The following is a 17728-nucleotide window of genomic DNA, read 5'->3' as shown; positions in this document are numbered from 1 at the left end:
ATTCTCCAGATTAATCATAAATGAGTGTAAAGACTTTAACATCTGCGGAGTAAAGAAGAAATGGTCCTTATTATAGCTTTAGAACAAAAGTGGTTAAACTGTCCTAGGGCAAGAGCTCTGGCGAGCCGGGCGCAGAGGAAGTCTGGATAGAAGCGGAGAGCAATTGGAAACCTGATACCTGCTTTAGGAGAAACTTCTCTCTGATCAATGCCTATTTCAACTTGTGGAAGGTTTTTCTACAAGGATTGCACTTACATATTTTACAGCCTTTCTTTGTTAGTCATTGATTTATCTTATTATGCATTTTGGCAATACGAAGGCCTGAACATAAGGAAATGCGATATTAGCATAAAATAGCAGCTTTTTCCCCTAACTTCTTACAGTTCCCACATTACGGTGGAGTAATGCTCGGCCTGCTGAAGTTCATTAATACCTCTTAAATAATGGGTGATTATTGCCTAAAGTTTTTCTGAACAACTAAAACCTTGATGCTATTGCTCCACAAATGTCTGATATTGCACATGTAGTCTGGATAATGAAGTTTTTATATCATACTACGTAACTTCTTGGGGTCTATAGAAGTACTCTACACTGTGCTAAGAGCTTCTACATGGGTTGGCTGGCAAACTTTAGCCTGGGCGGGCAAGCACACAGCACTGGCCCATCAGTGACACGCAGGGCAGTTGGCAGCACAAAGTCAAACCATGTTCGGCAACTGTGGCCAATGGTCTCATTCATTACTACCAACTATATGGCCAATGGCCACCGTGGACGTACAGCCAGCCACACCATGTGCTTCTACACTTAACCGTTAATCTATTTAACATAAATATGACACCAGAACCAATCCCATTATATACATAAATCACCAAAACCAATTTCATAAAATAAATACAGTACCAGAACAAACTCATACCATAAAACAGTACCAGAACCAAGCTCATAACATAAATACAGCACCAGAACCAAGATTATACCATAAATACAACACCAAAACCAATTTCATAACATAAATACAGCAGCAGAACCAAGCTTATACTATAAAAACTGTACCAGGACAAACTCATACCATAAAACAGTACCAGAACCAAGCTCATAACATAAATACAACACCCAAACCAAGCTCAGTACTTAAATATAGCACCAGAAAGAAGAATGATATTTTTGCACTATATGGCCACCTTTGTACAAGTCTAATATGGATGCATTTGTTGTGTTCCGGCCTGACCCTTAGTCTACTGACCTGAACTCTCAGCATTATAAATGGCATATTTTAATCACAGTTGTTATACAAAGACTGACATTACCACATACAGCGACCATGGAGTGATAAATGTCAGTTCTATACAGGTGCTCTGCAGGCCGAATAAGGGATTACAGTACAGTTACAGTTATAGACTCTCTGGAGTTGTTCACTTTTCCAATCTTTTCTATAGACATTGACATTTTTGGCTCCTCGTTTTTCCAACATCCCACTAACCCCTTTCTGACCTACAGTAAATGAACTTTGCTGCTTATTCAGTTGTGTGCCTGTTTTTTCCCTAGCTACATGATTACTGTACCTGCTGTGTGGCATAGTGCCTGCAAACAGTAACTCATGATGTCCCACAAAAGGGAATCGTGCACTACAGGGGTGTAATTATAGAGGATGCAGGGGATGCGGTTGCACCCGGGCCCAGGAGCCTTATGGAGCCCATAAGGCCTCACTTCTCCATATAGATAGTCCAATACTATGAAAAAAGCATTATAGTTGGGGCCCTGTTACAGGTTTTGCCTTGGGGCCCAGGAGCTTCAAGTTACGTCTCTGGTGCACTACATTGTAAAAGTGCCACCTTTTGTGCTCCAAACAGCAATGACTCCTTTTAGTGCCCCACACAGTAATAATACCACTGTTGTGTCCCCACATAGTAGTAATACCACCACTGTGACCCTTACAAATTATTAATGCCCTCTTAAAATTAACTGTGCCTCCAAGTGCCGCAAATTGCCCACTTAGTAGTAGTTATGCCCCCATGTGCCTCTTTAATTTTAAAGGGATTCTGTCATTTGCAGGTGGGACCAGTTGTACATTGCCCCATGTATGTTTTATTCTGAAACGCTGCAGGCTTTGAAGTTTAACTCAGGAATGGAGCTTTAAGTAAGGGACGCAGGCTGCGCCAAGCTTTCTCCGCCCGCTACATGTAGATTGACGATTTCTTCCCTTTTGTGTATAGGACAGAGGTGTCAGTCTACATGTTGCAGGCAGGGAGAGGCTGGCCCAGCCCGGCCCGGCCCTGTGACTCGGTGCTCCCTTCCCGAGTTAAACTTTAAAGTACATTTTTTCTGAAATGTCATAGCATTTCAGAATACAACATACATGCGGCAATGTGCATATCTGTCCTGGGTTCATGTTGCCCATGGTTTGGGCAGCGTGATCCTGATGACAGAATGCCTTTAATAGTATCCCTAAATAACCCCCTCACTAATAACTGTGTGCCTTAATGGTAAAAGCCCATTTAGACACAACGATTATCAATCAAAATTCACTCAAAATCCATCTTTCGAGCGATAATCGTTCCGTCTAAACACGCAGCCATCGTCTACTGTTCGTTCATCAGTGATTTCTAGCAAGCTAGAAATCACCGATGACTGTTATCAGCGCTGCACTTCCCAGCAGGATACCAGCTGAAAGCTTTGAGAACAAAGCAGCTGTCAGCGCTCCTGCTGTTTTTCTGAGCTATCAGCTCAGTGGGACACTGCTGATAACTGAGAGAACAAAGCAGCTGTTTGCATATACAAAACAGCTGCTTTTCTCTGAGTTATCAGCAGTGTCCGGCTCCGCCTGCATTTAACTCTTTAAGTAGCTAATTAGCTACTTAAGAGTTATGCAAAAATGATCACTCAAAACTTCCACTCAAACTGTCATGTCAGCGATTTTTGAGCGATCATCTTTCAGAGTAAATGCACCTTAATAGTGACCCCAATTGCACCCTAAATGATAACTGTGCTTCCAGGTGCTTTTAATATTAATTGAACCCCCAAGTGTCCCCTTAGCGGAAACTGTGCTCCTGAGATGATGTTTAATATTACAGTATATCTAAGTGCCCCTCAATGCCAATAAAAACACTATACTTACCTAATCATTACAGTGCAGAGACCTCTTCTGGCCCAATGTAGGTGGCGCGATAGCTGCCCCCGCATTCTGAGTTATGCTATGGCACAAGTCAGAATACCGGTATCTTCCCCCCCCCCCCCCCAGGATAGCCCGCCTCTACTGAGCGCTTATGCAGAGCACCCAGTTACTGCTCTGCACCCCTTCCACCCAAATCAAACAGAAGTGTAATACATAACCCATAGAAGTTTATGGGATTCTACTGTGAGATCCAAATAAACCAGCGGCATAATAAAGTATGTTGCCAATTCCTTTGGAATTTCACAGCAGATGTAACACCTGGCATAGCAGATGTGAAGTTATGGGGGTACCAGGGCTTGTGCCTCACATACTGGGTGCCAGGGGAGTGCCGAAAAGGCACTTTGTCTTGGCCAAGATATTTACACTGAGAGCAATGAACTGAACGTTTGCAGAGGAGGAAACCAGCCAAATCGTAACCCATTTCCAGTGCAGGAAAACTAATTTTGTTTTAGCATTCTAGAAATTTTTGACATTTGGGAGTGGAGGCTATTGTATAACCAAGGATGGCACGGCTGAGAATATATTACTAAGTATTGCCAGCATGATAAAGAATTGGATACATGATATGCAATGCTGCCATTACATTATGCATATGGTGAAGCCCCTTAAAGGCAAGAAATAGGTTATTTTCAGGTGAAATAAGCACACTTTTTGGGAAATATACTCTGTATGTTCATGATAATGTATAAACATCTTGACTGGCATGAAGCTATGGAGGTGACATTGGACAAGTGAAGTGAAAATGCTACAGAAGAAGAATTGATTGTAGATGCTTCAGGCTATAAGAAGCTTTGGACAACTCGGCCTTAACCTAACATGCAGGCAACGGGACGTCACTATCTGAGAAAGTGACATTGTGTGTAGGAAGAGAAGGGGAAGTACAAGAGCAATAGGTTACACTTTGATGCTTGGCATAAAACACAAAGTAGACTGTTAATGCCATATGAATAACTCTAATGGCATAGATTAATCTGCATAAGATGGGAAGCACTTGGTTAGATTGCCCAACTGACCACTATGGAAGGACATCTCAGGTTGGGTTCACACAGCATTTTCCATCTAAAGGGTCCATCTGAATAGCTGAAAATGACATTGAGACATAAGACAGGATGAAACCATAGGCTTTTATTAGTCAAATGGAGACCATTATGATTTCTGCTTGGCCTGGCTTCTGTTCGTTCCAGAACTTTTGCTGGAGAGAATAATGTAGTCAACTATGCTATTCTATCCAGAAGAAATAATGGAGTTGGAGAGAAACCTGGTCAAAGGGAAAGGATTCTGTCTGAATGCAGTTTTTAGCTATTGAGCTCGAACCCCAGTATTGAATGGCTGGTGCACACACAAATGTGGTGTCAAACGCCTAAATTTAAAGGGGATGACAAGTTAAGTTAAACACTTCTGTATGGCCATATTAATGTACTTTGTAATATACATCGTGCATGAAATATGTGCCATACAGAAGTTATATACTCACCTTCCCTGCGCTGGCATCCCCGTCTCCATGGTGCCGTCTAATTTCAGCATCTAATCGCCCGATTAGATGCGCTTGCGCAGAAGGGTCTTCTCCCTTCTGGTCCATCCGGGCACGAGCGGCGTTGTGGCTCCGCCCCCTTCTACACGGCATCGCGTAGCTCCGCACCATCACGTGTGCCGATTCCAGCCAATCAGGAGGCTGGAATCGGCAATGGACCGCACAGAGCCCACGGTGCACCATGGGAGAAGACCCGCGGTGCATCGTGGGTGAAGATCCCGGCGGCCATCTTGGAGGAAAAGAAGGAAGAAGTTGTAGAGAGGGGATTCGGGTAAGTAACATTTTTTTTTTTATTTCAACACATCCCTTAGGTTTGTCCTGCGCTGAACGGGGGCCTATGTAAAAAAAAAAAAAACGTTTCAGCGCGGGGCAACCCCTTATCAAATGCAATGCATTGCCCATGAGGTACAAGATGATGCACAGTCATATCTCATCAGACTTGACCATCACCAGGCTGCTTTATCCAATGACTGATGAAAAAGATGAAAACACAGAGAGGCTAAAAACCAAGAAAAACTGCATTACTTATAGATAGGTCACACTGAATGACGACCTTTAGATGGGTTTTCATAGTTTATATAAATAATGATTATCCATTGAACAAGAAAAGATTTGACAACTTTCTTGTATTCCTCGCAGTTTCCAAGATGTCTGCTTGCTGAGAGTTAATCCAAATGGTCCATGTTAACAATTGTGGCTGAAAGTTGCTCAAAGTGGTGAAGAGAGAGAAGTTTCCTTCACCTGAGACAAAAGTTCAGCTTGCTCTGGCTCTGTATTTAAATAACCATGCCAAGACAAAGTACTTGCTGGCACCACAATATCCCCCTCCCCCACAGCACTCAGCAACTTGGGAACACACGTCCGCTGTAGCCCCCACTCCCACCCCACTATACTCCTGGGTGCAGGGGGGTTTAAGACTCTTCTAACCACATCTACTTTTGGAAAATGATTGCTCATGTTGAAAGTAGCTTGAAAAGACTTGGCACCCACATTTTTCAGGTGGTCTTCAACTAGTTTGCAGCCCTAATGCTTTTTATATATGACCTGCAGTATCTTAAAGGGGTCTTCCAGGCAGAGCCGTCTGTCAGTGATGGGGTACGCCGAACTCGGAGTAGAAGCTCATAATTGCAGGTGCAGCTCTCATTGAAATCAAGTATGAGTGCCGACCAATACGCAGGGGTCGAAGCAGAGGTTTCCAACCCAGCTATAGCCCGGCAATGACAGCTGGCGCTGCCTGGAAAATCCCTTAAAGCACCTTTACATGGGATGACTATCGCTCTTGTGCTTTCACATAGTCGTTCAGTGCATGAAGGCAGAGCGTGTCAGAGATCTCTTCATCCACCTCCATTCAGTGTAAACAGGCAGTTGTTCATAGATAAATGACTGCCTGTTCACATGGGCTGATAGTCACTTGGTTATTAGTTAAGTTTAAAGCCAAGCAACTCTGACAAGTGAGTCATTTCTTGCTCCGTGCCCTGTCGGTGGCCGTGTATACACAAGATGACTATTGCAAAAAAATTGCTGTTTCCACCTATTATTTGGGCAATAATCGCCCGATGTAAAGATATCTTTACACAAGAAGATATTCTTTACATTGATACTTTTTGTGAAATAAGAAGTACCCTACTAGTTAAAGCTCAATTTTACAATAGTAATTAATACAAATATTACACCAGGTTGCTATTGTCTTTGCATTGTTGAGTTAAATCTGTTGTATCTAGTCTTTTATTCGATCAAGGTAATGCATTCACTACATGGTAGATGTACTAATCAAACTGACTGCCCAGATTAGTAGAATGAATAGCTGCAGGGTTTTCAATTGGCAAGTAGGTGGCACCAGTAGTGACACGCTGCCGCCTCTCTGCACACATCTGGAGGGAGGTGGTTAAGCAGTAGTGGGAAACAGGCAACCACTACAAAGCCAAGGCAATGAACGTGTGGTGAAGCTTGAGGCTGCCTCTATTCAAACTGCGGAGAGATGCAAATAAAATTGTTCAAGATGCAGCAGACAGACATCAAAGACCACACTACATCAAAGTCAACACACTGAAAGCATTAGCAGCAAATCACAGCCAAGAGATGAGGAACCTTGAAGTTTCCTTTGCAAATCAGACTTTTCCAATCCTCCCCAAGAACCCCGGAAAGGTTGTGTTTTAATTGATTTAATTGATTCTGCATAGGTAACCTCAACCCAACTCAGCAGATTCTTGAAAAAGGCAGAACTTCTTAAAGATCCAATAGTTGCTTCATATAATTGATAATTGTTAAAGAAGTTTTTTGAGACTTCGAACAATGTGGCTAAGGGCATGGATGGGGACAAAATAATAAGCTGTGCAGTATTCAGTGGTCCAGCGCAGCCGCTCCAGTCCTAGAAGTTCTTGCCGAGCGCTGTTCATCGTTCACATGACCGCTGAAGCCAATCTCTGGCCTCAGCAGTCACGTGCCAATCATGCGCACATAACCAAGAAGGGCTGTGATTGGCTGCAGCATGGCACGTAATCGCTGCAGGAGCTTCCAGAACCAGAGCGGTGGGGATTGACTGCTGCTCTAGATCAGCAAGACATCTAGTTGGTCATTACTATAGTTTTTCTTAGTCCTATTCTCTAACACTTTTTTGAGCATTTCAGAAGACCCATTTAGCTGTATGCTGAGCTGTACAAGATGGGAGAATCAATATATTGGACTGATCGGCATCAATAAGTAATTTTGAAATATGTGTCCAACTATGGAAAAATCAGCCCACCAAAATTGAGGTTCTTCACAATGTGGGTGGAAAAGCTTCTTGGAGAACGAAAAGTGACAAATCTTTATTTTTTTCTAGTAGTCTTTCATATTTGCTAATAGTTATTATTGATAAATTGTATCTCCTTGTTTATAAACATCAATATACTCAAAAGATAAGGAGGAGCGACCACTGTCCTCAGTCAAATGTTGCCCCTGCAGATCAGATGATTAAAGGCCATCTATAGGTACAAGTGACCGTCAAAATAGGTTACATACTGTAAGATACATAGAAATCCAAGTGCAACAAAGCATCACAAGACCCAGAACTACATCCTCTCAATGTACTTTTCATGCACCGTTGTGGAATGAGTGAGGAGGGAATCTGCCTCTAAAGCTTGAGTGGCTACATAATGCTTTTATTAGAATGTTTAGAAGGATATCCTAAGTTGTGTGCATTAAGCTGTCCATCAGCCTAACAATGTCTCACCTGACATAAAGATACACAATTATGATTGTTACATCTTGCCAAAATGTTGCCAAAGGTTTCATTTCCAACCAATAGAAATGTATTACACTCCACAGAACTTTTTTTTGGACTACTACTGCTGCAGAATCCCCATGGATTACTATATATATATATATATATATATATATATATATATATATATATATATATATATAGAACTCTATCGTCAAAGTACTTTTCCTAGGATTAAACAGTTACACTGTAGCAATAGTTTAAAGCCATCATCCTTCTTCTGGAGCTCTGAGTTAATGAGATGCAGACATAATAGATCATAAGATAATTAAGAGCCTGTCAACTTCAAAACGCTCACAATCCAACTTCTATGAAGGCTTAGTAAACTCCTAACGTTTTAGAATGACGAATGTCAGACATGTAGCATTGACTTGCGGACTAATAAAAAGTTAATGTCTTTACCTGTTCTTGCTCTCTGCTTAGGGATCCACGTTGCAATATTTCAACCCAGGATTGAAGCCAGAAAGTAAAACCTCAGAAGATCTTTTTTTCCCCTTCTCCAAGTCCCTCCAGACAAACTGTCTCCCAATTCCGTCACTGCGAAACAGATCCACAAACTATTTGGAACATCATTGTAGAGTATGCAACAGAGTTGAACAAGAAGAGAATAGTTAATAGTGATGTAGATTCTCCAAATTCTAGGTCACTACTGACTGGTAATAGGACTGCCAAGTGTGATTATCTGGGCAAGGAGGGGTGAAGGACAAGATGAGACCCAACTTCTTTCTTCTTTGCTTCTTTATTTGAGAATGATATTACTTGCACTCCAGGTTTAGCTGAGGTTGGCTGCCAACCCCAGGGCTGGTATTAGGTGGGAGTGTAGGATGATAGCACAGAGACTGCCTGTGCTGTAATGTCTGGGGTGTGTGAAAAGCGGAGTGCTGAATGCTTCAGACTCCCAATGCCAGTCCCACCTATGTCACTCCCACTCTCTGCTAGTTTTCCTGTTTGTACTCCCAGGCACTGCCTCCATCTCTTGGAACTCTTATGAATGAACAGGCTCTTAGCATTTGTTATCGCCGGCCCAGGGGCTATTTAAATAGTGGTGGCACTTTTGAAACACAACACAGCAAGCCTCCAAGTACTAAACCGCTAGATCTGTTGTGCAGAGGACTTAATATCCTTCATCCTGTCACTGTTGGGTTGCTAAACAATGTATCACTGTTTCATTATTTGTAAACAGTGCTTTCACATTATGTTAAGTGCATCCATAGGCCCCTATTCAATCGGCGGAGGCCAAAAGTGTTCTTTTGACCTCCGTCAGGTTGGTATTTGCTGGTATTCCTTTTTTTTGCTGTGTTACTCCATACAGGGTATTCAATTTAAGAAAATGCATAATGTGCTGTATGCGGGTTTTTTTTAACACGGGAGCCTATGAGCTGCATTGATTTAAAAAAAATTCAAAATTGCAAAATAAATCCTCCAACAATGAACAATAGCTCACTGTTGTCACTTTTGGTCCCACAAGACTGGTGGCAAGGGGTTAAAGCGGGGAAACAAATGTGCTACAAATATGGCTTATGTCAATGCAGCACTTTTTTATATGTAGAAGACTTAACCTATGCAATTGTAACACATGCAAAGGATTACAAAACAAATGGACGGGCCCATACATATATATAGTCTTAAAGGGAGTGTCTGGTTTAGAAGAACAATTCTACCAAATTCCTTGGTAGACAATTCAGAATCACTAGGAAGGGCCCTCATCCAGAGTTCTGTTAGCCAGAATTGAGAACTGCTGCCTATAGTAGAGTGTCTGTCTCTCTGGAGGTCCCTATATCTTGTGCATAAGAGGGTTTTCCCATGTATTGAATGGCACTTTCTTTATGATGCATGGCCAATTGCTACTTTGCAAAACGGTGTGAATTGTTGTGGTTTTGCAATGCAGTTTTTGGTTGCGCAGCTTCTACACGTGTAACAAGTGCCTTAGCTTGGCACATTTACTAAAGCGCACTAAAAGTTCACAACATACAGTTGCAGTCAAAATTATTTAACCCGCATTGCAAATTAGGTTTATTTGCAAAATTTACAAAATTTCAGCTGTTTGCAAAAAACAATTAAAGAAGAACAATTAAAAAAGCGGTGCGGGCATCCGCCTCTGGACTCTGTAACAATAGCCCTCCATGGTATGCTATGGAAAGATGATTCTTCAGGCACACATCCACAGTACAGGAGAAAAAAGACATGGATAGGTACGCAGTGTCGCCAGCCGTGGATTCCATGCGGGATCCCTGCGTGCCGTGGACATAAGGGCCTAACTTGTGGTTACTTCAAAGTCAACAAAAAATGCCACTGTTAATGACCACTATAATCTCACAATAGTTCAACACTAAAATATAGAATCCCTCATAAGAGTATACATTTGCAACTCAAGTGTTGTCTCAAGCACACCTGGTGCAAGCAATCAAGGACTTCATTAGTAGCCTCAGGTGTGCTTGAGATAAAACACATCAAATATCTGTACTCGCTAGGACTATGTTGAATAGGGCATTTGATTGCATGCTAGAAATAATAAAGAGGTTGTCCGAGTTGTAATATCTTGGTACAACCCCTTCTCCATGCAGTAACATAAGAAATAGTCATATACTCACCTCTTCCCGCTGTGTCCCACGCCGGTGCTCGGTCCCCAGCTCTAGTTTGTGTCTACAGCTGCAGTTCCGCCTGGGTTACGGGATGTCACAGAGGCTACAGCCAATAGCTCAGCAATCCTTTTGCTCTGATATTATAATCACTTACTTATATTAATGTTTCAATCACACAGAGAAAGTTTCATCCATCCGACCACTTCTTCTAGGGCAGGGACGTTACTGACAATGAGTGTATATATTGTGATGTCCAGCTAATTATGCAAGGTTTAATTACTCGTACCCTCCTATGGGGCGAAAACACTTATTAACCCTTTTGTTCAGTAAAATATTTTTTCCTGAAAAATATATTGCCTCCGCCTCCATCTGTCATCGCCGCGCCATCGTACCATCGACCGCGATGTGTTACACTGTTGTACTGTAAGTCCTGTGGGTATGAGTACTGAAAGACACAGTTAGTCCCCAGTAAAGGTGCTACTGAGGCTTTGGCAACAGCGTTTTTACGTTTTCATGCACGCTCCGTATAAGCACCCGAAAGAGCATTTTTCCGTGAGCACGGGCAGCGTTTTCTCGTCCATTCACATGATCGTGAGCGGCGTTATCAGCGAAAAAGGGCATAGAGGCACCTATAAGCTTTTCACAGCGTTGGACACTGCAAAAATGCCTCCCCCTCCCTTCTCTTTCTCTGCTCCTATAGAAATCTATAGGACCAGCCAGAGTATATTGACCAAAAGATAGTTCCAGAACTATCTTTTGTCTGAGCGTATATGCGCTGGCCACGTATAATTTCTATTTTTCACACTGCCGGCGTATTTGCGGGCCGTATATTCGCCCATGTGAACGACTGCATTGAAAATCAATGGCTCTCATGGGCACATATATACGCCCGGGCATAAAAATGCGCCATTTATGCACGCGTGTGAAAGAAGCCTAAAGGTGTAGCCGAGCTCTGCCATGTAGTATCCAGCCAGCATCTTTATGGCCAAGAACGTATGTATTATGCTCCAACTTTACATGTCTGCTGCAGGTAGAATTTAAGGACTGGGGAGCTTAGATCATAGCTGCCAAATGACATCAAAATAATACAAACATCTGCGGTCCAATATTATAAAGGAGTGAGCAGACGAACAGCTGACCTTAGAGAACAGGGAATAAATATGAACACAGTTTGACACGGTCTGAAAACTACAGGAGATGCAATTCCACAATTAAAGTCTGCAAAAAAGAACAGAAGAAATTCGCCAAGACGTTCGGCAGAACACATTCGGCAGTTAAAACTGCAACAAATTGTGCACTAATTGACCAAATTCACTGCAGACAATTCCATCCTGTGTGAGAGCACCTTCACTCAGCAGGAAGGAAACTCCTCCAAGTCAGATGAGGAACGTCATTTTGGCCTACCGACACCTTAATAGCTGTGGGCTAGGCAGCAATGCCTTGTGGAAATGTAAGGCTCGGTTCACACGGGACGGATTTGCTGCAGAAATTCCGTCGGGAGTTTCTGTGTGGCAAATCCGCCCGTGGCTCCTAATCGTGGGATTAGTCAGCCATGTAGATGAGATTTTGCAAAAATCTCGTCCACATGGGGCCGCCAATCCATCGCGGCAAAGCTGGGTGGAACCAGCGTTGTGACACAGAAGTGACAGCCCCTTCATGTCAGGTCTTTTTCTTCTTCTCCTGAGGCCTCACTCCTCTCTATGCCACGGGTTTTGAAGCTGCGTCTCTCCCATGGAAATCTTGCGGCTTTTCAGTGCAGCCAAGCCGCAAGATTTGCACGGGATTTCCATCCCATGGGAACCCAGCCTAAGTCTTACTTTGTGCAGCACTTACATTTGTAGTTTGGGCCTCCTGATCTTTTTTGCAGCAACAACTTCAATCAAGATTAAATCAATGCAGAAAACATACCAGTTTTTATTTCCGGTTACAGCCAGTGGGAACTTGGAACTTTCCTCAGATCAAGTTGTCCAGTCAGTGATAACCATGTAATCATGTCTAAACAAGTTGTGGAGAATCTACTGCTTACATAAAGCCTTTAATTTATGAATGTAAATGCCGGAGTGGAAACTCGAGCTGACACAATGTGTGTCTGTGCTAAATTATTGTCCGGGGAGGGAGGTAATGTTTCTCCTTGTGGAGAGCACCCCAAGGTGTAGGGGGTCTTATAGATCATGCAATGCTTTCTGGGAAAAAAGCCATGCAAATGAGTGATGGAATAACAATCCACAGCACCACCTATTGGAATGGTAGCTACCCTATCATCAACATCCAACCTTTTAACAGGCCTTGCACTATGACTAGGAATGTAAGCCAAGACAGAATATCCATGTACATACAGCTGTATTGGGGTTATTGCCCCTAATCAGTGTACCGTAGGATTCTGGTTGGGTAAGAGGCCATCAATATGAGTCAGGGTGGGAGCGGACGAATTGTTATGTCCCCCAAATTTGGGAATTGAACCATTATCTAATTGCTATTCTGCTATTATCATACGCCTATGTGAGAGTGACCTTATGTTAAGACATCTTCTGTTTGTTAAAGTATCATTGTTTCACCTGCTGTGTTGTTTATATACAGAAGGTGGACAAAAACCTGGAAACACTGTATGAAATGAATAGGATTTTAATCACTACCGCTTGGCTGAGAGCTTTCCCACCAAATTTGTGTTTACTTCACCTCTTGCCCTGCTCTGGGTGGTTTTGGTAGCCAGCTGCTAACAGCAGCTAAGTGGCTCATATTCCTGACCAATAGAACCTTGTTACTTTGGCAGATGTTCACATGTACACTTAAAATTGGTCTCTACATGTCTTATTTATAATCTTATATAACTTAAGACATGCATTTCATACGGTGTTTCCATATTTTTGTCCACCCCCTGTACATAAGAACTTTGCCTGAAATATACTTCACTGGATTCTTCATACATGCCTCCTCAGCTAAGTCTGCACTGTTTGACAACATTTCTTGGGTGCATGCTGTCTGATATAGAATAGGAATTGTGAGATTCTTTAAGTGCCTAACATTTGCAGCCAAGTCATGGAGTCAGAATAGTAATGATTCTCCTTGTGGAGAGCAACACAATGGTATGGGAAGTTTTATATGGGCCATGCAATGCTTCCTGGGAAAAAAAACATGCAAATGAGTAATGGAATAATCCTCCATAGCACCACCTATAGGACGGTACGGTAGCTGCCCTAAAGAGTCAGATTCTCGTGCACTAGTGGATCGAGGGAGCGGTTGAGTATAAAAAATAGATCATCAGGGCCCCTGGTGCTGTGGGGATATGTCGGGTTCCCTTTAAGGGGTTAGTAATTTCGCTGTTGATACAACGAGCTGCAAATATACTGTACAATAGATACACAAACACACCGTGTGAGCAGTATACAGGAAAGTGGTTGAGCTTATAGTCCAGTTACGGTTGCGGGAGGAAGGTTACATTTTGTTTTAAAGAACGTGATAGATGAAAAGAAATCCTGAGTGAAGGAGGTGGAAGCACAATCTTGTTCTGATTAGGTTTTCTGTACAGCGCCTTTTTCCATTTGCTCTCTCCACATGGGTTTCATTAAGGAGCTATTATGTATTCACTGTGGTGGACATATATATTTTTTCTTTCTCTCTCTTTGTACTGACTGGCTTCCTCAGCAGCAGACCCCTCTCAATATCATTTTAAGCAAATGAGACTTTCCTACAAATTGTCAGATTCTCAAAAGTTGAGCAAAACTTTTTTTTGCTTCCATCTCCTCCAGATGTGAATCCCAAGGTGGCTCTGCTAACAATACGTGAGGTGTCTGGTGTGCTGCATTGTGAGTGCTAATCTGCACGCTCAAGCTGAAACCTGCGGATCTCATGAAGGTAACAAGTTTCTGTCAATAGCTAAAGAGAATTACCTTGCCCAATTTGTACAGGACCCAACTAGATGGACGGCCATTTTGGACTTATACTAATGAACAGACCTGACAGAATAACAGGGGCGCAGTTTGAGGGGCACCTGGGAAATAGTGACCATAATATAATACATTTCAACTTTTCTTTCAAGAGAGAGTTATATTGGAACTGCAAAAATATTAAACTTTAGGAGGGCAAAGTTCTTTCAGCTTAGAGATGCCCTTAACCTTATTGACTGGGACAATGATCTCATAAATAAGAGTACAGACTGATGTGCAAATGTTTAAAAAAATCTTAAATACTAACTGTGAGCAGTTCATACAGGAATAAGAGGGTCAGGGATAGGAGAAACCCCAGTGTGGTTCAATAAAGATGTAAAGGGGACAATAAACAGCAAAAAGAAAGCGTTTTAACTAGAGATGAGCGAGCGTACTCGGATAAGCGGTACTCGCTCGAGTAATTGGCTTTATCCGAGTACCGCTGTGCTCGGGGCTAAAGATTCGGGTGCCGGCACGGAGCGGGGAGCTGCAGGGGAGAGCGGGGAGGAACGGAGGGGAGATCTTTCTCTCCCACCCGCTCTCCCTTGCTCCCCGCTGTGACTCACCTGTCAGCCGCAGCGGCACCCGAATCTTCAGGGACGAGCACAGCGATACTCGGATAAAGCAAATTACTCGAGCGAGTACCGCTTATCCGAGTAGGCTCGCTCATCTCTAGTTTTAACTACTAAAACAAGAAGGCAGCGAAGATGCGCTATACACCTATAAGGAAAAAACAAATTATGCAAAAATCAGATAAAAGTAGCAAAAATGGAGTCAGAGAGACTTATTGCCACAGAGAGTAAAACTAACCCAAAACTCTTCACCTATATAAATAGTAAAAAGATATTGAATAGATGGTTAGCAGAAGTCCAATCATTTCTGAACTTAAAGTAAACCTCTCACTTTGAAAATGCTGTCCAATCAATGGGGAGCCTGTTATAGAGTAGGAGGAGCAGAGCAGGTTGATATATAGTTGTATGAGAATAGATTTAGCATGGGGCCATCCGTTTTAGTCACTCGTTAAGTATATGGATTTTAATACAAAACTAAAAGAGTATTAAAACATATTGCTTGACATAACCAGAGGCACAAAAGTGTATCATTTTGAATACGATTGTGTTCATTTTTCTTGTGAGATAGAAGGGTATAAACACCATGCTTTTCTGTCTCAGAAAAACATATTTTTGACATATACTTTTCTAGCTACATTGCAGTCAATAAGAAATGTATAGAAATGTAAGGCCGCCTGCAGACGGGCAGGTCGGATCCGGCAGCGAGAATTCTCGCTGCGGGACCCGACCCCAGCGCCTGCAGGGAGGAGCGCGTACTCACCCGCGCCTGGCGGCCCCGGCTCTTTCATGTGCCGGCTGCCGGGTAGCCGACGCATGTGCAGACCAGAGCCGGCGGCCGGGTGAGTGACGTGGTTTGTTTGCCGTGCGACATTTCACGCAGCCAAACCACGGCCGTCTGCATAGGAGTGCGTATTGTAATGCACTCCTATGCAGGCTTTCAGTGGCGGAAATCCCGCGGATAATCCCGCCGCGGGATTTGCGCCCGTGTGCAGGCGGCCTAAGGCTTTTCTTTTCCATACATTTTATGGATATGCTTTTTTTCTCTCAAATGTCTTTTTAAAAAGTGTTGAACTAAAAGACTTTATTAAAAATAAAGGATTTACACTGAAAAACATATATGTTTTTAATGTATAAATGGACACAAACAAATGGAAACGTGGTTAATACATCTATGTGTGTGCTAAAAAAAAGTACCGTATTTTCTGGCGTATAAGGCGACTCGGTGTATAAGATTACCCCCCAACTGTTGACTTATACGGCGGGAATACGGTGTAGGGAAAAAAAAACAATACCCACTTCCTGCGGCGATCTGTGGTGCTGCTGCAGGCTGTTGCTCCCTCCTCCTCGCCAACAGAGCATTGCTTTCTGGATGCGGGGCTTGAAATCCCCGCCTCCAGAAAGCTAATGCTCTGATTGGCTAACTCAGGGGCGTCAGCCAATGAAAGCTGGCACTGCGTTAGCCAATCACAGCCATTCAATGACATCAGTGAATAGCTGTGATTGGCTAACGCAGCGCCAACTTTCATTGGCTGACGCCGCCTGAGTTTATGTATTTGAATAACTTTGTTTTCCTCTTCTTGGGGTATTTTCACACGGCAGATTTTGGCATGGATTCTGTAACAAATCCACGACCAATCAGTGTCCAATCTATTCCAATGGGAATCCATGTTGCTGAGTTCACAATGCAGATTTTATATTGCAGAGTTGAAATCCGCTTTGTAGGAAAACAGAAATGACTTCATAACGTGGATCTGTGTGCAAATTCTATAAGTGGCTTTTACCCATTTACACCCACATGTGGATCCACAGCTATATATACAGCATAAATCTATGGCTTTAGCCAATTACTTTGGGTGTGGACTCTTAAGCAACAGCATTGACAATTTAGCATATCAGGATTAGGGGGGGGGGGGGAGCTCTCTTTTTGGATTTATTTTAAGTATTATCTTGTAACCCTTGGAGCTCCAAAACTTATGTTATCCTTTTGGTTTGTCGCCGAGATTCATTTCGGATGTCCCACTGGCACTCTCCCCTGTTGGATGTCCTAAGCGTTGAGGGGTCCATTTAACTTATTTGGCTGATTGAACTGCTGGGCTACCCTGGACCTCGGGTGTGACGACTCTTTTCCAGGTAGACCGGTCATACCCAATGAGCCACCACTAATTTAGAGATTTGCTTATTTATTTGATTCTCTACCCCTGGAGCGCTGCCCTTGTTCTAATCACTTGTCTCTTTAATTGAAGCACTTTTTGTCAATTAGCTCTTGGATAAGTCATTACCACAGAGCTTCACTTATTGTTTGTCCCTGCACTTTGGATATTTAGTCAATCTGCTCAATAAAAGACATGGACAGTGCAACTGTTATTGTGTTATTAGTTAGAATTGTGTTTGTCTGCAAATGTGACTTAGAATCAACAATCAGAACACATATTATTAGTAATCAGTGCAGAAATCCAGGTAATTCCAAAGGGTTCACTTACTTTTTCTTGCAAATGCAGGTGTGCTATTGCAGCTTGTTTAAATACTTAAAACAGTGGTCCCCAACCTTTTTTGCACCAGGGACCGGCTTCACACAAGACCATTTTTCCATGGCCCAGCAGTGCAGGGTGGGGCAGGGGCAGGTCTTTGGTCATATGGGGGCATGGTTTCAGTGGCTTAAGTAGTAATGCTATTACTACTGGGGCTG

The 17728-nt window shown here is 42.8% G+C and overlaps 1 protein-coding gene across 1 annotated transcript in view; it reads right to left on the bottom strand.

Moving 5' to 3' along the window:
• The window catches only part of LPAR1 (lysophosphatidic acid receptor 1), a 120986-nt gene extending 112149 nt beyond the window's left edge, over positions 1-8837 (bottom strand). The window contains exon 1 of the mRNA XM_066604380.1: positions 8368-8837. The gene's annotated coding sequence lies outside the window, so the exon portion shown is untranslated. The remainder of the gene's footprint in view (positions 1-8367) is intronic.
• Between the last annotated feature and the right edge of the window lie 8891 nt (positions 8838-17728).

Source organism: Eleutherodactylus coqui, chromosome 5, assembly GCF_035609145.1.
Source record: "Eleutherodactylus coqui strain aEleCoq1 chromosome 5, aEleCoq1.hap1, whole genome shotgun sequence".
Classification (NCBI taxonomy): Eukaryota; Metazoa; Chordata; class Amphibia; order Anura; family Eleutherodactylidae; genus Eleutherodactylus; species Eleutherodactylus coqui.
Note: the sequence above shows the minus strand (reverse complement) of the source record. Positions and strands in the feature narration are given on the sequence as shown.